General features: G+C 45.4%; 1 long non-coding RNA gene across 1 annotated transcript; it reads right to left on the reverse strand.

Annotated features, from left to right (window-relative positions):
* Positions 1-1,630: 1,630 nt before the first annotated feature.
* LOC311522580 lies at positions 1,631-7,037 on the reverse strand. The gene is made up of 3 exons (XR_014712172.1): positions 6,794-7,037; positions 4,963-5,066; positions 1,631-2,001 (listed from the first exon to the last, which is right to left on the reverse strand). It is a non-coding gene; the product is annotated as an uncharacterized lncRNA (long non-coding RNA).
* Positions 7,038-27,127: the final 20,090 nt, after the last annotated feature.

Genomic DNA, 27,127 nt, shown 5'->3' on the forward strand with positions numbered 1-27,127 from the left:
ATCCAGGGGATCCATTCCAATAACACAATGCAAACCGGCTCGAGCCCCCACCCAGTGACCTGGGACAAATATATACCACCCCCGCTGGGCGACTCCAGGAGGCAATACTTCCCCTCTCGCAAGCACATAGTCTGAGTGTAGCAAAAAGCCTTTTAATAACAGAGAGAAACAATGTGGCATTATGTTGGGGAAACACCACCAACAGGATTCCTAACACAACCCATGAGTAAAAAAACCCACCCCAAGCAAATTGGGGCATGCCCCTTTCCCTTTGGTTCTTGAGTCCAGCAACCCAAAATCACCCAAAGTCCCAAAAGTCCAATGACCCAAAAGTCTCTGTCCCTGGTCAGGGCAGCCCCAGAGTTCGAAAGTTTATCTGCAGAGCTTTACCTCCCAACCTGGGTGGAGATGGGACGGGGGTAAGAGGCACCTTACATGATCTGAAGCTGACTGCCCCACAGCTCCATAGGCCTTCGCTTCGCTCCGCTCCACCAGCCGCCCCACGAATTCCTTCGCTCAGCTCTGCTCCGCGGCCCACAAGCAGCTCCCGCCGTCCTACGAACTGCTCCACCAGCCTGTCCACAAGGCACTCCAGCCGTCCCACAAACTGCTCCACAATATATCTTCAGGCTCAGCCACTACTTAACACAACACTCAGTGATTTCAGCTCTTAGTCAGTTCAGCTCTTTGGTGAATTCAGCTTGCAGTAGGGGAGCCTCAGTGCTGGTGCACCATTAGCCCGAAGTGAGCTCAGCAGCCTGTAACTAGACTCCTAATGGAATCAAAATTAGCTCTGAGATTCCACAGTGGAGAGAGGAGGAAGTGCAATTAGCATGTAAGGCCCTCACCAAGGGGCCTATGCCACCCAGTATTAATACTTGTCCCCAGCCTCTCTCCAGTCACAGAGTTCTAAAACCCATGACCCTTGCCTAGCGAGTGCTACTTAGTTGATGGTGAATCCCTCCATCATAACAAAAGGCCACGTGCAGTTCCAAGCACAGTTCCCATAATCAGGGTAATAACAATTTATTCTTCCCGCCCCAATAACAGAGACACTGGGGATCCCACAGCAGCCAAAGTGACCATTTGGGCAGCTATGGCCTCATTCTAGGCGGGGTGGGTGTGCCTATGCAAATGAGATTGGCCCCTGAAGTTCTTTTCCACAACTTGCCACACCTCACCACCAGATGTCAGGGTGGAGCTCATCCTGACACTGCTTACAGTTACATTCAATTACTGTCCCATCTCAGGTTTCAGAGTAACAGCAGATGCATCTGATGAAGTGAGCTGTAGCTCACGAAAGCTTATGCTCTAATAAATTGGTTAGTCTCTAAGGTGCCACAAGTCCTCCTTTTCTTTTTGTCCCATCTCAGACACCACAGTGTGGCACTGGCTGGCAAGTGTTTGAAATGGCAGCCACTCTTTCCGTCTCCTTGCAAAATGCTGAAAGTCACTGGCATAGAATAAAAATATTCATAAGAATATTTATCTTCCAGCAGCATTTACGGCTTAGTCGGAAGAGTTTAAGTGGATAATAGCCCTTCTGAGCTACATTAATTAGGGGAAATTAGATTGTTTTTCACTCTTAGGTTTGTTGAAATATATTTATGAAAATATTTTGACAGCTGCTGGCAAATGAAAAAAATAGAACATGGAAAAATACTGAGAGTCTCCCAGGAACAAGCCGTTGTTTTGGTCCCTTAACAAATCATCTTCTAATACCCTCTCTGGAGGCTCCATTCAGGAGTGAAAATACTGTAGGATGTTTAATGTTTAATTTTGGGAACAGTGTTGTATTAATGGGCAGAGCAAACCTGGTTTATACTCAGCTAACAGATCCATAGATAACAGCAATGGAGAGGGAAATGAGAGGACGGGGACAGGGAGATGAAGGAGCAGAAGTTTCGTAGCCAGACATTTGCTGGGCCCAGGCCTTGCGTTCCACAGAGTGATGTTGTTCGCTGTGATGCTCAGGGATTAGGCACCGCTACTGAAAGGCTGCTGTAAATTATAAGTCAGCATATGTGCAAGGGAAAAAGACAACCCATTAGTAAATTTTTCAAATATAGATAGCCTCTCAGGAGATTAGTTTGTACATTATTCACAGAAATAACTTTGACAGCATAAAGATTTGTAGAGCATTTCAATTGCCCTGAGATAATTAAGAATTTGTTCAGTGAACAAAACTGGAAACCTAAAAGTCACAGTAGCTGAACAAATTATTCCAAAATCTGCATCATTTATTTGATGGCCGTCCAGTTTTGGAAAAAATTAACATAAGATGCAACTGCAGTAGCTTACACTGAGCTGAGAACTAGAATAAGAATCTAAGCTGTTTTACAAGACTGCTGGAGCCTTTTTTCATAGGAAGCCACAGTCCTTGCTAGTCATAATTTATGCTGTAAACCACTCTTGAATAAAACTAAATGCAATTTTTGGCCCATATCTTGCAAAGCTGCCCATATTTGATTCATTATAATTACAGCATAGACATTGAGTGCTTCAGTAGATAAGACATTTGTACTTGGTGCATATGCAGCCTACGATTTTCATTTCCAAATTTCTCTGTGAGAGACTAGTTTAACCTCACTGAAATCCACTTGGTTAAAATGTGGCTTTGAATAATGAACTGACTCTCTTTTAAAGCAGACCTACCAACAGCATGAAGTGAATAATGGTTTTCATTGACATCTAGTTCCACTATATTAACATACCTAAGGTTTATTATTCCTGGGCCAGAAAGGGAAATAGTCTGGCTGGATCACTGAAAGATAAACCTACTTTCATCCCTGTATTTAATGAGGACACATCAAACACAAGTAGCTTATTCCATCATACAAAGGACTGGTTATAGGAAATAAGACACTTTGCAAAGCAGAATTTAAAGGAGAAAAAGATAGGACTGCAGTGGTGAGTAAATGGGATCAGGGGATGAGAGAGCTCAGTGTGGAACAGAAAGGAAAACTAGTTTAGATTTATATTTTTTAAGGTCCTTAATACAGCTATCTTAATAACCTCTCAATCTCCTGCCTGCTTCAATCAAGAACAGCGGTTCTCAAACGTCATTGCACCGTGACCCCTTCTGACAACAAAAATTACTACATGACCCCAGGAGGGGGGACCAAAGCCTGCCTGAGCCCTGCCGCCATAGGAAGGGGGCCAAATATGAAGCCCCAGGGCTTTTGCCCTGGGCAAGAGGCATGTAACCTTAGCCCTGGGCAGTGGGGCTTCGGCATGGGCTTCAGCCCTGGGGAATGGGGCTTGGGCTTCAGACTTGCTGGGGCCCAGGGCCAACACCAGCTTTGGCGACCCCATTAAAATGGGGTGGTGACCCACTTTGGGGTCCTACCCACAGTTTGAGAACCTGGTCTAGAAGCTCTGACACTTACTCAGAAGGAACGGAGCTTTAGACCATGCATTTGCAGGAAAGTCTCTGGGACAGATGACCGGCTACTGACCACATAGTAAAGTTCTAAGGGCCTGTTTTCAATGGTATTTCAGCTCTCAAAGATTCATATAGGTGCCCAGTGTGATTTTTAAAAGCCTCTAGATACCAATCATCAGCTTTAGGTGCCCAACTAAGTGACCCTCTCAAAATGCTTACTTCTTTCCGCTTTCTTCTATCAGAGCTCATGCTGTAATTTATTTATTACAGTACAGGAAGGTCATCAGAACTTAGTAAATATTTGCTGTGCCTTGACTTGAAAGTATTTATATAATGCTATAAAAGCGGCATGAGTCCATGTTTATAACAAATGGAAGGAAACTGTTTTAGCTACATTTCAGTCTGTTTTGGGGCTTTTTTGGAACATCCCCTACTTTATCTACCTCCGAGTTTATATTCTACTCAGAAACTACATCCTTTACCGAAAGGAACACTAGATACCGCTCCTGAGATCAAACTTGCCTTTACATATCTGAGGTGCTTCCACCACATCAACCAAAAGTGTTGCCAAACTTCTGCAAGGTGTCCTTCCCACAATGGTTCCTGGCCACTTCTAACTGAAGCACAAAATCCCAGACGTGGGAACTGAACCCACCCTGCATACTCAAATTAAAGAGTAACCCAGCTCCTTTGTATGAATCATAGAAGATTAGGGTTGGAAGAGACCTCAGGAGGTCATCTAGTCCTGCTCAAAGCAGGACCAACCCCAACTAAATCATCCCAGCCATGGCTTTGTCAAGCCAGGCCTTAAAAACCTCTAAGGATGGAGATACCACCACCTCCCTAGGTAACCCATTCCAGTGCTTCACCAGCCTCCTAGTGAAAAAGTTTTTCCTAATATCCAAATGTCAAGGTTCCTTCCCCACTCTGAACTCTAGGGTACAGATGTGGGGACTTGCATGAAAGACCCCCTAAGCTTATTCTTAGCAGTTTAGGTTAAAAACTTAACCAAGGTACAAACTTTGCCTTGTCCTTGAACCCTATGCTGCTACCACCAAGCATGTTAAACAAAGAACAGGGAAAGAGCCCACTTGGAGACGTCTTCCCCCCAAAATATCCCCCCAAGTCCTACACCCCCTTTCCTGGGGAAGGCTTGATAAAAATCCTCACCAATTTGCATAGGTGAACACAGACCCAAACCCTTGGATCTTAAGAACAATGAAAAAGCAATCAGGTTCTTAAAAGAAGAATTTTAATTAAAGAAAAAGTAAAAGAATCACCTCTGTAAAATCAGGATGGTAAATACCTTACAGGGTAATCAGATTCAAAACACAGAGAATCCCTCTAGGCAAAACCTTAAGTTACAAAAAGACACAAAAACAGGAATATACATCCCATTCAGCACAACCTATTTTACCAGCCATTTAACAAAAGGAAATCTAACACATTTCTAGCTAGAGTACTTACTAACTTAACAGAAGTTCTGAAGAGCATTTCTGACCTGGTCCCGGCAAAAGCATCACACAGACAGACAGACCCTTTGTTCCCGCCCCCCTCCAGCTTTGAACGTAACTTACCTCCTCATTGGTCATTTTGGTCAGGTGCCAGTGAGGTTATCTTAGCTTCTTAACCCTTTACAGGTGAAAGGGTTTTGCCTCTGGCCAGGAAGGATTTTATAGTTCTGTATACAGAAAGGTGGTTACCCTTCACTTTATATTTATGATACCAACCTAGATCTCCCCCGCTGCAACTTGAGACCATTACTCCTTGTTCTGTCATCTGCCACCACTGAGAACAGCCGAGCTCCAGCCTCTTTGGAACCCCCCTACAGGTAGTTGAAGGCTGCTATCAAATCCCCCCCTCACTCTTCTCTTCTGCAGTCTAAATAAGGCCAGTTCCCTCAGCCTCTCCTCATAACTCATGTGCCCCAGACCCCTAATTATTTTCTTTGACCTCAAATGGACTCTCTCCAATTTGTCCACATTCTTCTTGTAGTGTGGGGCCCAAAACTGGATGCAGTACTCCAGATGTGGCCTCACCAGAGCCGAATAGAGGGGAATGATCACGTCCCTTGATCTGCTGACAATGCTCCAACTAATGCAGCCCAGTGTGCCATTGGCCTTCTTGGGAATAAGGGCACACTGTTGACTCATATCCAGCTTCTCGTCCACTGTCATCCCCAGGTCCTTTTCTGCAGAACTGCCGCTTAGCCAGGCGGTGCCCAGCCTGTAGCGGTGCAGGGGATTCTTCAGTCCTAAGTGCAGGACTCTGCACTTGACTCTGCTGAACTTCATCAGATTTCTTTTGGCCCAATCCTCCAATTTGTCTAGGTCACTCTGGACCCTATCCCTACCCTCCAGTGTATCTACCTCTCCCCCCAGCTTAATGTAATCCGTGAACTTGTTGAGAGTGCAATTCATCCCATCATCCAGATCATTAATGAAGATGAACAAAACCGGCCCCAGGACCAACCCCTGGGGCACTCCGCTTGATACTGGCTGCCAACTACACATCGAGGTATTGATCACTACCCACTGAGTCCGACGATCTAGCCTGCAGAGAACACCAAGGAGACAACCACTGGATCAGCATTCAGTATTAGGCATGTTTACTGTGCTACACCATGCAACTGGATATATTTTTCACCCTAATACCATTTTCAGCCTCCCCATACTGATTTGATATACTCTGCCGTTTTACTATGGCATTAAATCAACAGCAATATGACTTTTCTGGCTAGGAAATGTAAATAAAAGTGTTTCCAATTCTAAGTGAGCAAAAGTCATTTGTTGCCATGATGTACATTTTGAAAGACAATACAAAAAAGATTCCATCTTTGAATTTTGGTGGCAAAATTCATCAACAGAATTATATCAGTGTATCACAGTTTGTAACTATTTCAGACAACCGAAATATGCTTTGGTTGCCTGTATGTTTTAATCATTAGCATCAAATTTGTACAGACTGTGAATATACTGTCCCATTCTAATTGAATGAGCAATGCAATATACTTGTAGGTGGATTTGGTGCTCATGAAAATGTTGGACTAGCAACACTTACAAGAGTCAGACACAGTTCAGGCAGTTATTTCTAATGGAATATGGAATATCAGTCTTCAGTTCCAGCTGCTGATCTGTTGTTTTAGCTAACCTGGTAAAGATCTGTGGGTTTTGGAGCTGAAGGCTACATAAGGTTAACGGACATCTGTGTTATAATGAGAAAGGAGTGATCCAGTGGTGTGCGTACAGCCACCTTGGACTAGTCAGCACTTTCGGAAATTCAGGCCCCTTTAAGACATCCTGAAGTGGACACCCAAAATGGTGGCACTCAGAATCACCTGTCCTTTTTGAAAATCTTGGCCTTACTCTGCCTCCATTTCCCCAGGAGACAAAGGAAGATAGTCATTACCTGCTTACACGGAGCCAAGAGGGTTCATTCAGTCAGGTTTGTAAAGCTCTTTGAAGGCTTGGAAGTGAACTGCAAACTTCCAGATATAATTCTTCCAATGCACTTTACTTTGCCACACCAAACCCCTTTGCTTTCCTTTCTGCACGCGGGCCAGCTCTTAGCAGTTACAGCCTGAAATTCTCTCGGCAGCTGCAATGCTTGTGTTCTAAAAAGCCCTAACAGTAGCAGCATTGTGTGTTCTGTAAAAGCTTTCCATGTGTATAAAAGAGATTGCTCCACCTTCGTTCTTGCCCGTCTCATGTGCCGTTAATTAAGGTTTGACTGACAGATTTTGGTGGGAGGGCCCACCACTTGCTTCATGGGCTAGTGAACCATAGTTAATTTATAACCATGATCTAAGAGAAAAGCATTCCACACGCTGCAGCTCCCCCTAACCCCAGCTGCAGCAGCCCTGCTCCTGGAAGTCTGTCAACCTTTTCCATAGGCATTAATATTATTGCTGTGTTGACCTTTGATGGTCCTGCCATTTTGGAATTTATGGATCAGCAAGCACCAGTAAATCGTGTCAGAATTAATGCAAACAGAAGGCATACTCACTACCATCCTCCCTCAATAAAGAATAGCTTGCTACAGTGTTATTACAGAGACAATTTATCCTGATTGCCAGAGAGATGAAAAGCCCAGACTTTAAGCAATAAGCTGGCATGGAGAAATCAATCCTCTTTTACGCTGCCCACGCAGAAATGGGTCACACTGCTGCATGCTGTCAGCAGCGTAGATGTGATTGAGCCAGCAGTGCAGAGCTGCTAAAAAACACCACATACATACACACACACACACTGCACCCAATAATCCATCCTGGCATTGCTTGCTCTCACCAGATCTCAGATCCACCACATCTCACCAGGCCCTGCCTGTGCCTGGAATATTAACATATTGGTCACAGAATGGTTGACAGAACTTTTCTTCTCTTTTATTTATTAAGAAGACAGATCACTGGCAGAGTTCAGAAAGTATCAGAGTTTGCTGCCATCTCATTACAACTCCATCCTTCAGCTCCAAGCATTTTTTAATGCTCTAGTCATTAAGATAATCACTATATGGCACATGGTAATTAAGGTCATGACACAGGAGATTTTCTCTCTAATAATGGTTGTAGCTCTCAGCCCTCAAAGCTTCCCCAGGTTAGGTTCCAATCAACCCCCCAAAGCGCAGAACCTTCCACAAAGAAATCTTCCCTCCCCAAGGTTTGGCTTCAGTTTCAGACACAAGCTTGGTGGGATTTCTCTGTCTGCATCAGAACAGTTCCCTCCTCTTCGCTAAGGCACTAGGTAGGGACTAAGTGAGCTGAGCTCAGTTCCTGGCTCTTCTGTGTGATCCTGGGCTGCTCACCTCATCTCTTGGTGTCTCTGTTCCCTACCTATAAAGTGGGGATGATGCTTATTTACCTCCTGGGGAGTAGTGAGGCTCAAACCGTAACTACCGGGAAGCAGACACTACTGTTACCGGGGACATACAGGTACCTAGCTAGATAGGTAACAGCTCTGCGGAGGATGGTGAAATGCAAGAAAGTCTGTGCTGCTGTCTGATAGGCTACCTGCCAATCATCATCATCCCAAGGTTTTGCCACAAGAAAACAAGTAGCTTCAGACTCGGGTACCGATGTGGTTTTAATCAAATAAATTAAACTGGTTGAGACTAAGCAGAGCGGGGAGGTTTGTGGGGTTTGAAACCTTTCAAGGCTCCATAGAGAAGCTGAAGAAAGATATAAAGCAGAAGGGTGTCTCCTTTTCCCCCACACTCCCCACCCACCTTCCAACACATAAAACCTCACGGGGGCTTGCATGGGCATTAATGTGGACAGTCTGTCAGGACCAGCAGAGCAGGACAGCCCCTATAGCAATGTATCTCTGCTTTTAAGGAACAGTGCTGTGGACATGGTTTTACTGGGTTTATAGCATAGAGCTCTTGGACTAAAAGGGGCCGAGTGCGAGCAAGAGGGGGCAAAAGGGGAGGCCATTGCTGAAGGACAGGAAAAGAGACATTGGCTGCAGCTTCTGGAGGGGTCAACACATTGCAAATATTTGACTGGGTAAATAAAGGAACCTGCAGAATAGGTAGCCGGCTCTGCGGAGGGAGACAAGCCGTCTAAGAAGAGCAGGGTTTTTCTAGGTAGCTACAGAAAGGCAGGTGGGCTCTCTGAAGGGCTGAACCTAGAGGCAGGCACCTGGAGGGGGAAGAGAAAGGAGCTAGAGGAGAGAGGAAAGCAGGCGAGATGTCTCTGGCTAGGGAGGCAGGAATAAGGGAGCTAGTGCTGAGCCGTGGGCATGGAAGGACCATGCAGTAGCTGGAAAATATGGCAGTAGGCCACAAGTCAGAAAAGGATTAGACATTGACACAGATAACAAGAATATTGAGAGTTAAAATAGTTAATGCCCACAAATAACAGGAGAGATATTAAGGCCCGTGCTTCACAGTTCAAGTCAATTCCTTGTTATGAGGAAGGAGGAGGAGACCTAAAGTAGAGGGCAGATTACACCACGTCTGTGTAACATGAGGTAGCGCACAGCTTCCTTTGAAGTATATGGTCCTGGCTACTTTAACGATTCTGGTAGACGTGGACCATGGGTCTGGTGCAGTCTGGCAATTCCTGTGTTCCTAGGTGAAGACGAGAGTGTGCTGGTTTCATGCCCCTACGGGAGAAAGAGGAAGAGACCTTTGCTGCGGCTTTGGGAAGGAGAAGGTAGGACACTAGGCTGCAGGACAAGGAGCAACATGTAGAAAGCTGCAGGTAAAGTTGGGTGGGAGCAGAAAGAACATACAGCTGTGTGGTCCTCATGAGACAGTGATGTAAACTGTAGATGGAGAGCCTCGTAGGCTGTCTTTGAAGGGATGTGGCAGCCAGCCACACTTTCACTGGAGACATCTCATAAGAATTTTGGGGGAAGACTTGTGAAGAAGAATTGTGGGAAGGCCCTGGAGGACTATCAGCACTTGAATGATCTTGCCTGCATCCTCACTGCAAAGCAGGTGGGTTCAGGTTTTAACCCACGCCCCTAGCCATGCAACCAAGCAAAGCACAAGTAAGCAAATGCTTGCGGGTTTTGTGTGTGTGGACGGTAGGGGTTTGGGCAAAAACGTTGTAGGAGCATGGGCTAAGACAAGAGTATAGACATATCCTCTTATATGGATGCAGGATTCTGTCATAATTATCATGTTAATCTTTCCTGGACCAATATTTGACAGACACTAAATGCCCACACTTTATATAAAGGCTATAATTATAGTTCATATAGGGTAATACATAATTAATATATGCTATAAGCATGTTACAGGCATGAGTTGCATGTGTTGTACATGAATATAACCACATCGTTCAAAGATTTTGTCGATTATAAGGCATAGTTATATGTAATTATTGATTGCTGGACATTAAACAGTCTAAGAATTAACTAATCACTTACTAAAATATCTGTTAATCATGTGTTAACCTTTCATACACTGTTCACAAGTGTACCCTTAATATAATGTGTTACCAGTAATTTAAAGTGTCCATACCTATCTTCAATGTGCATTTTATGAGAACAGAAGTCCCTGGTGCAAGCTATGAAGACACGGATCCATCATGCAGGAATAAACAGAGACACAGAATGCTGCACTGTAACTCCCATCCACTGCAACCCCACTAGAATAAGGAATCGTGGGTAGAAAGTGTGGTCCTTCACTTATTTCTTATAGAGGACATTGACCTTTCATTGATTAAAATAAGCATCTGGTACACAATTCAGACACATCACAATGGATTGTTTAAATGGAACATTAGTTTGGAACAGTGTACCCACATTTTTCAGCTAGGCACATTCGTCTTATGTGCCTGGCTTTATGCAGCTTACCCTCTCATATATCAGTTCCTAGCGTGACATGATAGTTTAATACATCAACAAGTTGCTTTGACACATCCAGTCTGGAAAAATAAAAGAAGTTTTGTAATAAGAGCTAGATATCAGCTGTTTCTGGCAATTTCTTACCTGCAAAAATTTTGTTTTCCAAATTACCAGCAGGCTAGATGGTTCCAATGTACCCTAACTAAAGCTCATAGGGAAGGCCAGGCAGAAAGCTTAGGGTGCATCTACACAGCGAGCGGCAGCCCAAAGCAGCAAGTCTCAGAGCCCCGGTCCACAGATTTGGGATCACACTATGGCATTAAATATAGTTGTGTAGACATTGTGGTGCAGGCTGGCACTCTGGTACTGAGGCCTACCCTCTCCCTAGGCTTCAGAGCCCACACGCCAGCCCAAATGTCTACACGGCTTTCTTAGCTCCATCCCCCTTGAGCCTGAGTCTGTCAACTGAGGCTCTGGGATTAGCTGCCCCTGGGCTGTGTAGATGTAACCCACGCACCTCCTGGGTGTGGTGGTCTGTCCCATCCAGTGGCACAGAGACCACTTAGAGAGAATTAATGAGACTGCTCTACAGCCTTAGCTGAGAGCCAGTTGGCTTTTAGCTCATGCTTCAGAGGCTCATGCACTAAGCTCCAAGGGTCCCAAGTTCAATGACAAACGGGGTCTTTTGCCGTTACATAGAGGCACCCTAAGGTACTTCAAGGTTAGTATGTGGGGCAGGCTGATGGGATGTCACCTCATTGGAGCTGCTCCTCAGCTCTTTCCCTACAATATTTCTAGACTTGCACTTGCCTTTAGAACGCTTCCTGGACAAGGGGCTAGCTGTCCCAAAGAGCAGCCTTACAGTGGCAGCTGCAGCCAACATGCACAAAAGTGAAACTCGTGCAGACCAGTGCAGTATTTGCTCAGCAGACGCCATCGGCTGTGGAATTCACTTCTTCTGGAGATCAAGATGAGACCAACCCTAGTTGCCGTCAGAACACAACACCAGACTTCTTTACACAGGCTTCTGGAAACGACTAAGCTGGTGTGCAAGGTCAGCATCTTCGTGGAAAACAGTCAGAGAAGCTCCTGTTGCTGGGTAAGAAGCCAGTTTGATCGTTTGACAGAAATAATGTCTCCAGTGTATGCTCTTAGACAGCAGGGTGAGAGCTGCGTTCCACGTATTTCGGATAGGTCTACACTGAATCAGAGGCATGAGTGCAGCACATGTAAACAAACCAGAGTTAGCTTTACTCCAACTCCAATAACAATAGCCCTGAAGCTGTGGCAACCCAGGCTTCACTCCCCTCCCCAGGACAGAGGGTATGTACTTGAGCAGCTCGCCCATGCTGCCATGGCTTCACTGCTATTGTGGTTCAAGCTAGCTGGATTGGCGCTAGCCGAGATGTGTCTACACATGCTGCAGCCACACCTCTGATTGCTGTGTGGACATACTCTGAGACAGACACATTATTTTTTTCTACTCTGGCCAATAAACTCCACTGGGTGCTTACAAGCAAGGAGTTAGAGATATAGGTGGTTGTAAGTCAGCCTTACTTCTCAGTCACTATAAAGCATTCTGCACAGTAGTAAAACCAGAGCCCGCCACAAATTAAATATCACCTGCTGGAGGCAGGAATGAGCTAGCATCCCCATGTACTGCCTTGCGGGAAAGGCAATGCGCATCTGAGGCTCTGGTATTCCTATTCCATCAGTTACCAGAGCATATTGTACTCAGGCTTTATTGTCTGTATTACAGTAGCTCCTGCAAGCTCCAGCTGAGATTGGGGACCCATGGTACTAAACATACACATACCACTCTGTCTGGGAGGGGAAACTGAGGCACAGAGCATGAAGTGACTTACCCAAGGTGACAGAGCAAGTTAGTGACAGAAACAGGAAGAGAACCCAGGTCTCCCAAGTCCCAGAGCAGGGTCCTACCCACTAGACACCACAACTTCTCAAGTAGTTGTTAGAGAGCTTATTCCTTCACTCTCCCACTTCCCTGGTCCGTCTCGCATGAACAGAGACCAACAATACCCAAAGTCCAAAGGTGCAAACAATTTGATGTTTATTGGGGTGAACTTCCAGCAAGCTTAAATCCAAGTTCCTTTTTCCATATTTTCGCATCCCAGCTTACTTCCTGTTTGCTCCCAATTTATATAGTAATATTCTTAGCTATACCTTAACCAACCATTCTACTGAAATTTAACTAACCAATCCTAACATATTGTAACATGATTAGCCAACCAATTATATCCCACCACCTTAATTAGTTTACACCCAGCAAAATTAATTATACAGCAGACAGAAACAATCACAGAACCAGACAGAGACCATGCAAGTAATAGCAAAGTGGGAACCATAATGACAAAACAATACAGAAGTGAGGATTTCACAGCGACATCTATAAAGACATAAGGGTTTTCCAGCTGTGTCTATTGATAAGTGAGTTCTTACCAGACAGAAAACTATCAAACTAAATTTCCTTTTACATCTTCTAGGCTCTTCCCTTTCTCTGGAGGGAATAGATCGGATCACCTTCCTAATAGCCCCATATTGACTAGTTTGGAATGTGAGGAGGTGACCGCTCACTTCCCAGCTTATGGCTGCCTCTGCTACTTAGCCAAAGGCCTTTGCCTAAGAACAGGGCCCAGACTGTCACAGTGAGAGAAGCCCCTAACACAGATTCTCTCTCTTTTAGACCTCTATAACTAGCTTAATGATAAACATATACCTAAATTCTTAAAGTATAGGCCTTTACAGACAGGCCTGAATATCTATATCCTAACAGTAGTCTTTGGCAGAGAGGTGACATGCTTGATTTCCTTTGGACAGCACAACACATGCCAGACAAGAACCTTACCTGGACCGCCACATCAGCAAATCCAAAGCACCCTCACACCAGGTGAAGAGTTGGCTATGTAGCTAAACAATGGCATTAGAGAAGGAGGGAGATTAGGGAGTTAAAGGTAGAGAAATCAGCTTAGAAAAAGAAAGTGAGCATTTTAATAGCAAACAGTGTAACGCCTGGAGAGTTTTACAACAAATATAAAATTAAAAGAATTTCAAAATCAAAGCCTTTGAGAAGACTATGGCGTAGCTGATAAAGTCATGCAAAGTAAGACTCACAGAGAGAGATTACTACTTCCTGCCACCAGACAATTACTTTGCTCAAATTCTTTGGAAGACGTGTTTTCAGCTTCCTGGCAATTTTTGTCAATACAAACAACTGAGTGCAAATTGAGAGACAGAAACTTGGAAGGAGAGGGTGCAGGTAGGAGAAAGGTGGAGTCATACTAGCCAGTTAACGCTCTACAACAGACACAAACAATGTCGCACAGTGTTCATGAAGTTGGTAGTTCGGCTCAGAACATAGCTATTATTATACCTACTTTAAAACCTTTGCATAAAATTAGGTTCCCTGGGATTTTCAGCCATTGCCTAGAACATAAGAACGGCCATACTGGTCAGACCAATGGTCCATCTAGACCAGTATCCTGTCTTCCAACAGTGGCAAGTGCCAGATGCTTCAGAGGGAATGAACAGAATGGGACAAATATCAAATGATCCATCCTCAGTCATCCAGTCCCAGCTTCTAGCAGTGAGAGGTTTAGGGACATCCACAAACTGCATGGGTTGCAGGAAGCAGAGGGTTGGAGCCACTTACTATTGAAGTCTATGAAAGGACTCCCAGTGTTTTCACTGGGTCTAGTCCTTATTGACTATTAGGGCCAAAATATTCAACCTTGGAGACCTAAGGAATATTTTGTTCTGTGTTTGTACAACGCCTAGTAGAATGGGGTCCTGCACCATGCCAGGGGCTGCTAGGAGCTGTGGTAATACTAACAAATGAAGCAAGGCACCTTCATCATAGCAGCCAGTGGGAGTGGAAGATACTCAGTATTTCTTAAAGAAGAGACCGCATATTAATGTGCCTGGCCCACATTTGAAAATTTAACCCTAAATACCCTTTAATGCCCTCCTCACACTTTTACCACCTCACACAAATGGAAGGTTGAGTTTGGTTTCCACAAATATAGAGATTTATAGAGAAAGGCAACATGATTAGCTACGTACACCATCAGAATATGTTATGCAGAGCATATTTCAAGCCAATTTTGTAATTCATAGTAAATCACATTATATCATCATGAGCCCAGTGTCATTCAGAATTGTTCCAGGATATAACAAAGGCTGTGTTCATTTTGCCTATGATAATCACAAATGAAGTTCTATCAAATGGACAACTTCGTATTTCACCCCTGTATTTTCATTATGATGAGGGGTACTCGGCTATCATAGAATCATAGAATATCAGGGTTGGAAGGGAACTCAGGAGGTCATCTAGTCCAACCCCCTGCTCAAAGCAGGACCAATCCCCAACTAAATCATCCTAGCCAGGGCTTTGTCAAGCCTGACCTTAAAAATATCTAAGGAAGGAAATTCCACCACCTCCCTAGGTAACGCATTCCAGTGTTTCACCACCCTCCTAGTGAAAAAGTTTTTCCTAATATCCAACCTAAACCTCCCCCACTGCAACTTGAGACCATTACTCCTTGTTCTGTCATCAGCTACCACTGAGAACAGTCTAGATCCATCCTCTTTGGAACCCCCTTTCAGGTAGTTGAAAGCAGCTATCAAATCCCCCCTCATTCTTCTCTTTCGTAGACTAAACAATCCCAGTTCCCTCAGCCTCTCCTCTGAAGTCATGTGTTCCAGTCCCCTAATCATTTTTGTTGCCCTCCGCTGGACTCTTTCCAATTTTTCCACATCCTTCTTGTAGTGTGGGGCCCAAAACTGGACACAGTACTCCAGATGAGGCCTCACCAATGTTGAATAGAGGGGAACGATCACATCCCTCAATCTGCTGTCAATGCCCCTACATATACATCCCAAAATGCCATTGGCCTTCTTGGCAACAAGGGCACACTGTTGACTCATATCCAGCTTCTCGTCCACTGTAACCCGTAGGTCCTTTTCTGCAGAACTGCTGCTGAGCCATTCGGTCTCTAGTCTGTAGCGGTGCATGGGATTCTTCCGTCCTAAGTGCAGGATTCTGTCCTTGTTGAACCTCATCAGATTTCTTTTGGTCCAATCTTATAATTTGTCTAGGGCCCTCTGTATCCTATCCCTACCCTCCAGCGTATCTACCTCTCCTCCCAGTTTAGTGTCATCTGCAAACTTGCTGAGGGTGCAATCCACACCATCCTCCAGATCATTTATGAAGATATTGAACAAAACTGGCCCCAGGACCGACCCTTGGGGCACTCCACGTGATACCGGCTGCCAACTAGACATGGAGCCATTGATCAGTACCCATTGAGCCAGACAATCTAGCCAACTTTCTATCCACCTTATTGTCCTTTCATCCAGCCCATATTTCTTTAACTTGCTGGCAAGAATACTGTGGGAGACCGTGTCAAAAGCTTTCCTAAAGTCAAGGAACAACACATCCACCGCTTTCCCCTCATCCACAGAGCCAGTTATCTCGTCATAGAAGACAATTAGATTAGTCAGGCATGACTTGCCCTTGGTGAATCCATGCTGACTGATCCTGATCACTTTCCTCTCCTCTAAGTGCTTCAGAATTGATTCCTTGAAGGCCTGCTCCATGATTTTTCCAGGGATTTTTCCAGGGCTGGGAGTACAAAGAGGATCTGCATAATTTCTACTGGACAAAAACTAGACAAACTAGTCTGACAAAGTGAGCAAGGTGCTGAAGTTTACCCTGGAAAAGCTTGTTCTATCAAGTAATCAGTTTACAAACACACTGACCCAATTAAAGAAGAGAAATGTATGTTGTTTTCGCATAATAAACCTGAAATTGTTGCTGACTGAATTGTAAAACCCCATTATGGCTGAATAATGTTTATCCACAGCCTGTAATGTCAGCTCTATAGGTCAGCAGTGAATGATAAAATGATTTAATCATTAACCTATTTTAAACTAATTGTGGTCAGAAACATGGACTGTTACCTGTGACAGTGGAGTCCAGGGCTGTGCTTTTATAATGAAAGGAGACATGGTCATGGTAAAAAGACTTTTGTCTTCACTAAGAAAAAGGTGTGTTTTTACATCCAGATAGCTCTCACAAGGTAAAAAAATCCCTTTTTGCAGTAAAGATATACCTTAATCCCCTCTGGCAAAAGCTGGTGTTATAAACTCTTACCACTTAGACATCATTAGCAGGAGATCTGGGAATTTGGTATCAGATACATTGTTTTCTCAACATGCCAAATGTTTTAACCACAGTATGTTTTTGACCCATCTCCCTCCAGACTCTGACAATTTTGCAGATGCAACTTTGCATCAGAACTAAAAAAAATTAAATTATCTCACTACAGAAAAATGTAGACACACTCTATTTACAAATCTACTACGAGCAACTGAAAGCAAGGTACTTTTGAGGCTGTTGGCTTTGGTCAAGTAAAAGTAATCAGCACGGAGAGGTTAGCTAAGAATGGAAAACTCAAAATCAGATCCACTCTCCAATCCAAGGCCTTCTGCGGCTTCTGAAAAGTTAGCTAAAAGGCACTATTTTTACTACAGCCTGGATGTCTTCGATATCTAATTTGACAGATTTTTTTTATTCTCTGTTCTGTAAACAGCCAATATAGTTTTTGCACCTCCGGTTTTAAGTCAGGTTAGTGCTCGTTTTCCTTAGGAGCGAAACAATCCTCATAGATGAGCAGAACACAGTGCCTCGTTCTCTATTTTACAGAGAACAGGCAGTTCATTTGCTTTCACAGATTCCACAGCAAAAAGGGAGCATTTTGACCATCTAGTCTGGCTACCTGTGTAACACAGGCCAGAGAACATCCCCAAATTAATTCTTGAGCAGATTTTCTTTTAAATCAAACTTGGATGTTTTTCTAATGGTCAGTGATGGAGAATCCACCATCAACCTTGGTAAGTTGTTCCAATTGTTAATTACTGTCACTGTTAGAAATGTACGCCTTATTTCCAGTCTGAATTTGTCTGGCTTCAACTTCCAGCTTTTGGAACATGTTAGACCTTTCTCTGCTAGACTAAAGAGCCCATTATTAAATGTTTGTCCCCAATGTTGAGTTAGGAAGTTGCCATCTCTAAGGTTTAGACATTTCAAGGATGTTTTAGTACTGACAGCGGGAGCCCTCCAGCATATGACACCCAAACTGAAGTCTCCCATGATTATGCAGGTGTTTTTCCCCCACACATTATAGATAAGTGCGTATGGAGCCAGTCACCCATAGGTGCTGGACCTAGGGATGCTGAAGTGGTTTCCATCATATACATTAGGGGTTCTCGACCTTTTTCTTTCTGAGGCCCCCACAACATGATATAGAAACTCCATGGCCCACTTGTGCGACAACTGTTTTTCTGCATATAAAAGCCAGGGCCAGGGCCAGGGGGTAGCAAGCAGGGCAATTGCCCAGGGCCCCACGCCACAGGGGATCCCACGAAGCTAAATTGCTCAGGCTTGGGCTTCAGCCTGGGTGGCAGGGCTCAGGGCCCTGGGTTTCAGCCCCATGTGGTGGGTTTTCATCTTTCTGCACTGGGCCCCTGTGAGTCTAATGCTGGCGCAGCTTGGTGGCCTCCCTGAAACCTGTTCACAGCCCCCCAGGAGGCTCTGGACACCTGGTTGAGACCACTGATATACAGGGTTTACAGTTCGGTTCAATGGCTCTCAGCACCCCCACTATACAAATTGTTTCAGCACCCCTGCAGGGATCCTGTTCCCTGGTGGTCTATGGCAGATACAAACTAATGCCCATTTGACCCTATCCATTTCTGGCTGTCTCCAGCTCAAGTCCATAACCCTTGTTTGTTCACTTTCCATGGATATGATATTACTGGCAAGACTTTTCAAAGAAAAGCAATTTTGGGAGAATATGACAGAATATTCAAGGAGGAGAGGGAATCTCGAATTTCCAGCCATAAATCTGCCCCAGAAACCTCATTCTAAACAGCCACACACAGGCAGGAAACAGACACAGGCAGGGTGACCTACATCTCACCATAACACATGTGCCAATTTCAGGGCCAGGACATCCTTAGTGCCCAGCTGATCCCCAGCCTCCTCAGGGGCACAGGCTGCAGGTGGTAACCCAAACCGAGCCCAAGCCTGGGGAAAGGCAAGGCTGTCATAAAGTAGTCCAGAGTGCAGCTTAGCCAGACCAGAGACCTGTATGTGACCTCGGACAAAGAAAAAGTGCCTTCTGGAAATCACTGATCTTATGCAGCAATGACTGCATGAACCAAATGGAAGACAACAAGCAAGAGTTTCATCAGTTGCTTTCAGGCTACCAAAAAGAGAAACGAACCCAAGAGGCAGGGACATCTTCTACATGAGGCTGAGGCTGCACCCTGTTCTGCAGAAGGGGGACAGGTAGGGCAGACAGCTTTCAAGATTTTGCTATTTCAGCACCATCCAGTTATGGCGCTGCTCTTTGAGGAGATTTAATTGCACAGAGTTGATTTCATTAGAATAAGGGCTCTTGGCAGTGATTAGCTGCCAAAATCCTAAAAATAGGTTCCCTCCTCACCCCACGAGGGGGTCGTGGCCCACCCCCGCCCCCTGGAACTCCTGCCCCATCCAACCCCCCACGTTCCTTGACGCCCCCCCCCCAGGACCCCTGCCCCATCTATCCCCCTCCCCTGTCCCCTGACTGCCCCAGAACCGGGCAGGAGGGTCTCATGGGCCACCATAATGGGTGCCCACCCCACCCCCTAAGAGCCAGAGGGACCTGCCAGGGCGAGATGGGGAGTCCCAGAGTTGTTTACCTGGGTGGGCTCCCAGGAAGCATCTGGCAGGTCCCTCTGGCTCCTAGGGGCGGGGTAGCGTAGCTGGGGGGGAGCAGGGGGAGCGGCCGCTCCCCCCACTGATCACATCAAAAGTGGCACCTTAGGCGCCGACTCCAGGGGTGTTCTGGGGCTGGAGCACCCACGGGGAGAATTTGGTGGGTGCAGAGCCCCCACCGGCAGCTCCCCGCCCCGCGCCCGGCCCCAGCTCACCTCAACTCCGCTCCGTCTCCACCCCTGAATGCGCTGCCCTGCTCTGCTTCTCCGCCCTTCCCCCCCCCGCCCCCCGGCTTCCAGTGAATCAGCTGTTCGCATGGGAAGCCGGGGCGAGCTGAGAAGCAGGCGATGGCTTCACGCTCAGGCCGAGGGTGGCGGAGGTGAGGTGGGGCGGGGAGCGGTTCCCCTGCGCCCCCCTCAGGTTACCTGCTGCGATGAGGGCAGCCCTCCTTGCGTCCCCCCTCTTCAGCTCACCTCCGCTCCACCTCCCTGGGCCTGAGCGCGAAGCCGCCGCGGCTCTGCACCCACCAAATTTTCCCCGTGGGTGCTCCTGCCCCAAAGCACCCACGGAGTCGGTGCCTAAGGCGCCACTTTTGGCCAGTGGTTAAATTTAGAAGCCCTTTTAGAACCGGTTCTCCCTCGCAGGACAACCGGGTCTAAAAGGGCTTCTAAATTTAACAACCGGCTCCAGCGAACCAGTGAGAACTGGCTCCAGCTCACCACTTGCTCTTGGGCTGAACCCCCCAAGAGGAAATCTGAAATGAAGCCATTAACTTGAACTCAGAGAATGGAAGGAATCCAGCCCCAAAGAAGAGCTGTAAACAGCTCTCCAAGCACTTTATAAACTCTTCACATAACAAGAGCTGCTGTGGAACAGAATGGGAAACAAAACATTGAAAATGAGTGTTTTCTACTGTATCCAGGTAGCTGCCTTCAGACCTTCAATACACAGCCACCTTTAAGCCCTCTGAAATGCACGGGGGAACTGATTTCCAGAAGGAGTTCAGTTAACATTCTTCTTTCCATCCTCCACCCCCAATAGGGACAAAAATGTAAACCCAAAACCATATTTTCATTACCATATAAAGTTACCTTGGGTTTTGGTTTCATGCTGAACAGCTAAATATGTCTACAAATGCTAGATAGACTGTCTGATCAAATATTTACATTTCATATTCCAAGACAAAAAATTACATAACACGGAGTTCACATTGAAAGTACAAGATGGTAATTTAAGGATAAAACCCATGACAGGGATTTTGTAGTAATCTCAGAACGGAGCATTACAAATCCACGAAATTCAGAGTTACGTTTATGTATGGAAATGCACTATTAGGACATCCAAATAACCTTAACTCTGTCCTGTAATGACACTATTCAATAACCCTGCAATTATGATGAAGACATTGTAGAGTTTGTGGTCCCAGATTAGCTGAAAATGACTTTTAAAGACCCATTAGTTTGTTTAATTATTTTTCCCTTCATTGTGCCAAAAATTCAATAGCAGTCCCTGATTGTTCCAGCAGCATTTCTTGAGGACTCAACCCTCAAAGCTATTGTATATCTCAGAATCACGTGGCAGTGAGGAAAGCAGCCTGTTCTCCCAGCCCAGGAAGGGCATAAGAGAGAAGTGCGGACTCAACAGTATGCTTCCTCCTTTACCTAGATCCTGCTGACCCCCCTGGGTGAGGACTCTGCTGAGTTTGTGCTCCAGCACTGAAGAAGGGACAAGCTTGGGGAGCAGACTATATTCCGCTCCATTCTCCTCACGTGCTGTGTTGCTCTTCTCATTGAAGCAAGGGGACCTTGTATTTGGCTATTACATTCTTTTCTTCATACCAGACATAACTAACTCCGCAGGGCCTGCTGTTTGCTGCAGCCCCCTGGTCTGCCCACCTTCCAGTACAGAATGTGACCTCAGTAGCCACAACCCACATCCTTAAACAACAGGAACAGCAACTCCATGCATACACACCAGGCAAATCAACACTAAAAGTTCATGCACACCTATGGTGTTAGATACAAATATTTAACACCAGCACATGCTCACTTGCCATTATATATACCTATGCTGAGACGTCCCTTTAGACAGGGAACCCACAGGAATATGGCTCCAGCTAGCATACCTCGCCTCTCTCAGCAGAAGACGTGAGAGGAAACTGCATAGCTGGGGGGAGGGAAAGCTCAGTGGTTTGAGCATTGGCCTGCTAAATCCAGGGTTATGCATTCAATCCTTGATGGGGCCATTTAGGGATCTGGGGCAAAATTTGGGGGATTGGTCCTGCTTTGAGCAGGGGATTGGACTAGATGACCTCCTGAGGTCCCTTCCAACCCTGATATTCTATGATAAGAAACAACTCCCACTGTTTCCAGTGCCCTCGGAGGTTCTTCCCAGCCAGGGGAGCACTAGGTTTTCAATTTACTTTCCATGGGCCCTCAACCAACAAGCCCCCCCTCTTCCCCTGTCAAATCTTTGTTTAGAAGAGAAAAGAGCCTCCCATGACTTCAAATAATTTTTTTAATGTGGAAGCTGAACATATTTATTTATTTTTAGTAAAAAAAAAAACCTGCAACGGAAAATGATGATGCCACATGTGTCAGAAAAATTTGTATATTTTTACTATTTTTTTAAAAAAGCAGTATTTCCCCTCTACAAAGATCTTCAAAGATGTGTAGCTAGTCAGGCATGCATTCTATATATTCCAGGCCTTTGCACTGAATCTTTAAACAGTGATTTAAATTACAAACTATGATAAAGCTCTGTCCTTGCCTCCGTGGGTCCCACGTTTCCTGGTGGATTTCACTAGCCTCAGAGGATCACTGTGACCCTCCATGTAACCCTTCTCTCGTTAGAGACAAGGGTCACAGTCTACTGAGCCATTTTCATCATAAGCCAGCAAGGGAGGTAAGGAGAAGTTATCCTTCCTTGCACAGTCTCTGTTGTCTCCCAGGGAGGTGAGGAGAAGTTATCCTTCCTTGCACAGTCTCTGTTGTCTCCCAGGGAGGTGAGGAGAAGTTATCCTTCCTTGCACAGTCTCTGTTGTCTCCCAGTCTCAGTGATTAATCAGGGGGCAATATGGGGGGAGCCCAGACCCACCCTCTACCCCGGGCTCCAGCCCAGGGACCCTAATAGTATCAGCTATGGTAGCTGACCTTTTAGAAACATGACATGTACAATTCCCTGGGCTACTTCCCCCATAGCAGCCCCCACTTCCTCAAGCTCCACTTCACCCTTACCTCAGGGCCTCCTTCCTTGTGCCTGATATGGTGTGTACTGCTCAGCCTCTCCAACAGCACAACTTCCTCCCACAGCTCCTGACATGCACACCCACCTGACTAACTGGGAGGCTTTTAACTAGTTTCAGCCAGCCCCTGATTGGCTTCAGATGTCCCAATCAACCTAGCCTTCTCCCTGCCTTCTGGAAAGTTCTTAATTGCCTCCAGGTGTCTTAATTGCACTGGAGCAGCTGCCATTTCACTTATCCTGGTACCAGGGATTTGTTTAGCCTGGAGCTAATATATCTATCTCCCACTACTTTTCTATAGCCATCTGGCCTTGCCCCGTCACAAAACATAACCCAACTATTTAGATATACAATGATCTTTAAAAAAAAAAAAAAAGCCCCGGTGTACCAGTATTAATTCATATTGCAAATCAAATAAGATCACAAAATGTTACCAACTGCAAAGCTGTTTCTGTAGGAGTTGCAAAAAATTCTGAGACATTTTCACTTAAAGAGATTTGATAAGAGGAAATTGATTTCCCCAGTAAAGACTATTTCCTTTCATTTAATATATTGCCTACCTACAGCAGATAGAGTTGTGAGTTAACCCTTCGATACGCTGCATGATTCTCCTTTTGGCAGCCAAATTAATGTTATCTCAGGGCATCTCTTATAGTCTGAAAGTGTTAAAGTGGATGGATGGGGAAGCTATATTAATACAATCTTACTGCAGTAGTGTTTGGAAATTCATGTCTACAGTTCCTGCAGCAACCAAACAGTCTCTCAAACCCTTTCTGCAAATGTGTTATTTTGTCTTCACCCAACACTCTTTAAATAAACAACTTACTCTCTCTAGCACTGGGACACTCTGCACCTGGTCCTTCATGGCCCCATAGTGAAGGCCCCTTAGTCCTACCACATCCCGCCCCAGGAAAGCAGCGGAAAAGGTGGGTCCTCCAGGGCTGCCTAGAGAGGCTGGGTAATGTCTCCCAATAGCTGGGTAATAAACAAGAGAAATTAGAATTACTCATTTATGAAAGGAAATTTGACATAATTGGTATAACTGAAGCCTGGTGGGAGAAATCACATGACTGGAGTGTTACTAGCAATAATTACACTGTATTTATGAAAGATAAAATGGGAGAAATCGAGCAGGATGGCACTTTAGCGTTATTGACAGGTCAGGAGGAAAGGACCTGAAGTGCTTATGAGTCAATGTTCTAACTGATAGATCACAAAATAGGGGTGTGACACTGGCAGACCAGGTGCCAGCTCATGCCAAGGTCCCAGTGTCTTAACTGAACACTGACAAATACAGGACTGGAATCAGTCTGGCTCAGCTGTGTGTGAGTATTGTTAAAATAGGGGTTATAATTCTAAGAATTATTGTGCAGGAGGTCAGACTAGATGGTCATAATGGTCCCTTCTGACCTTAATATCTATGAATCTAGGAATGTATTTAGACGTTATTGAATCCTTGTGAGTTGCTGCATACATTAATCTCACTTATAGCATCTGTATCCCATGTTATAAGGTAATATTCAAGTATTTTATTGTAAGCCTCTGTGACTGTGTAAATCATCAGGCAGGAGAGAGACATTAACTAGCATGAAGTGCTGGTCTCCAACAGAAGGTGTTAAGTTCCACCCATAGGGAAGGTCCTTCAACACCAGATGAGCTATTGCAAGACATTAAAGAGGACAAAAAACTTTGTTCTGCTAAGCCTCACCCAGCCTCCAGTGAAGTTGAGTCATCCAAATGGATTCCTCCCATCAGCTGAATTTGCAGCTCAGAATAAAAGGGAGGAGGGGCATGATAACCCTTAACGTAAAGGAACTGTATTTCTATGCTTCCTGGACACTGGAGGGCAAGATATTCTTGGCATAAGCAAGAAGGCCCAGATGTTTGGCCTGAGTTAGCCTTAAAGGACAAATAGAACTTTCTTACTATAGAAATTTCTACTTTATTTTGAATTTAAGATTGTAACTCATTTGTGCATCTAGGTTTACCTGCCTTGACCTTGTAAATAACTCTTGTTTCCTTTCCCTATTAATAGATGTGTATATAGTTTATTATAGGATTAGCTACAACTGTAGTCTTTGGTGTAAGATCTAAGGTGTGATTGAGAGTAAGTGACTGCTCCTTTGGGACTGGGAGTAACCAGAATATTGCTGTGATTCTTGGTGTAAGGGACCATCTAATCTATCAAAGGTCAGCTTACCAGGGTGGCAAGACAGATCGTAGTACCCAAAGGGATTGACTGTAACTCCATATTAAGAATGGTATAGTGCCTGAGGAGTACACACTTGATAATTGGTTGGTGAAATCTAAGTATTGAACTCAAAGCCAATTTGGGATTTGTATCCTGGTCTTAACAGTCTGCCCTGAGGTTGGGACCCAGGCTCGAGTCACTGCAGACAACATGACAAAGGGTCACAAGATAAGGGTAGTGTGGGTCCCTTCTAGACACCAAATCAGATGAAGGAACAGGATGAGCAGCTCCTTAACTATCTATGATATGTTGACAGAAAAGTTGTTATCTTGGGGGATTTCATTCTGGGGACATAGGCTGGTGCTCTCATGCTACTACCAATAAAGCCTCTCTGGAGGTCCTAGCAACCTATCCTCTATAATTGCTAACAAAAAGTATTGCAACCAAGTCAGGGTAATTCTATAGTAGCTCTCATTCTGAGAGATCAATTGGAATGGATCACTGAACTAAAACCTGATTGTCACTTAGGTGCAATTGATCCTGATCTAGTTGTGTTTGTTATGTGCAAACAGAATATAGTCAGTGCAATTCCTCTGACCCCTTCAAACTTGTCTAAAATCAGGCACCTATCAATGGGAACTTCAATCAATGGGAGCGATGGGTTTTGAGCACCACAAAAACCAGGCCACTTGTTTAGGCATGTAACTCTAGGGACCCTCTCCAGCAACACGATGCATCCAAGCAAACCCCTGCACTCATGCAGAGCTCCAGGGAAGGCAGCTGTAACACCTACAGACCCTGGTCATTGGCAGGTGGGATTGAACCTGGGACCTTGGGAGCTTAGTGCATTAGCCTCTGCAGCATGAGCTAAAAGCCATATGGCTGTTAGCTAAGGCTGTAGAGCAGACTCATTTTCTCTCTCTCCCTCTAAGTGGTCTCCGTGCCACTAGATGGGACAGAACACCGCACCCAGGAGGTGTGTGGGTTACACAGGCACATGCCCACACAGTTCCAATTGAAGGATGTAGCTTGGCCTTGGCCTCTCCGTGCATCTGTAAAGCTGGGATGATAACGTTTAGCACAGGGCTGCTGTGAGACCTAAATCCTGCATGTTCCCAAAGTGCTTTGAGCGCCTTGGCTGGAGAGCACAACTCAGAAAGTGGCTTTAGGAGTGTAGGTATTACTCTGATTGGATTCTTTCTAATGCTATGGCTGGCCATGCAATAAATCCTGCCCATGAAGAGAGAAATCACTTTCCTACACAAAGCAAGAAGTGCAATAAAGCATGACAAGCATAAGCCAGAGGTCCATGCTCAGATACTGCAGTGATGAAGATGACGCCAGAAACTGGTTAAAAATGAAGTCCCAATGCACCACCTAAAACCAAGTATTAAAAGGAACTCTGAACCAAATCAGTTAAGAGAGACATGTTGCTGTCTCATCTAGGTTCTGTAAATACCACGTCCCTGCTGCACTTGCTTCCTGAAACGTGTGACTCCCAGGAGACTAGCTGCAAAAGAAACAGTGGCACTAAGATATTTAGGGCAAAGACTGTTGCTTTCTTTTCCCTATCAGAGTCATCAGCTCTGGGCGAGGTTCTCAAATGATTTTCGTCCCCCAATGCACATTTATGGGAACCTATCACACGAGCGCTTAAAGCACTACAGGGCAGATTTCTAATCAGCCCTCCTCCCTTTGCCCTTTCCGTTCCCCAGTGTGCCTTATGCTAGCGCTTGTTTGTTTGCGTCACACAACCAGCCTCTTCCACCTGCACGAATAGTTGAGCAATTGGAAGTGCAGCGTCGCTGCCCAGTGAGCAAGCTGAGACAATAGCAGCGTGCATAGTGACAAACGGAAGCGCACAGCTTCAACGATCCAAACCAACCCAAACTCTCAGAAGGAGCGAGACTGGGAGGGCTGCACAGTTACTCATCCCATCATTCGCGGATCAGACTGCACAGGCTGTCTCCTCGGGCGAGCAGGAGCTGGGAGACGGGAGGCACCTCACGCTGACCTCAGAAGAGCTCCAGGCTGACCGACTCCGCGGTGGCACCGATGCAGTCTGGGAGGAGCACATCCGTCCCCCAAGTTACAAGCCAGGACCCTTCTATCTCTCCGAGTAGGCGTTTACGCTGAATCCTTTCCTTACCATAGCTCCGAGTGTCTCTGAGCGGTAAGGGGAGTGCTAAGGGCCACCTGGGGAGAAGCAGTCAGTTGTCTCAGCACCACCGCA

The sequence above is a fragment of the Lepidochelys olivacea genome (assembly GCF_965140295.1).
Source record: "Lepidochelys olivacea isolate rLepOli2 genome assembly, chromosome: 6".
Classification (NCBI taxonomy): Eukaryota; Metazoa; Chordata; order Testudines; family Cheloniidae; genus Lepidochelys; species Lepidochelys olivacea.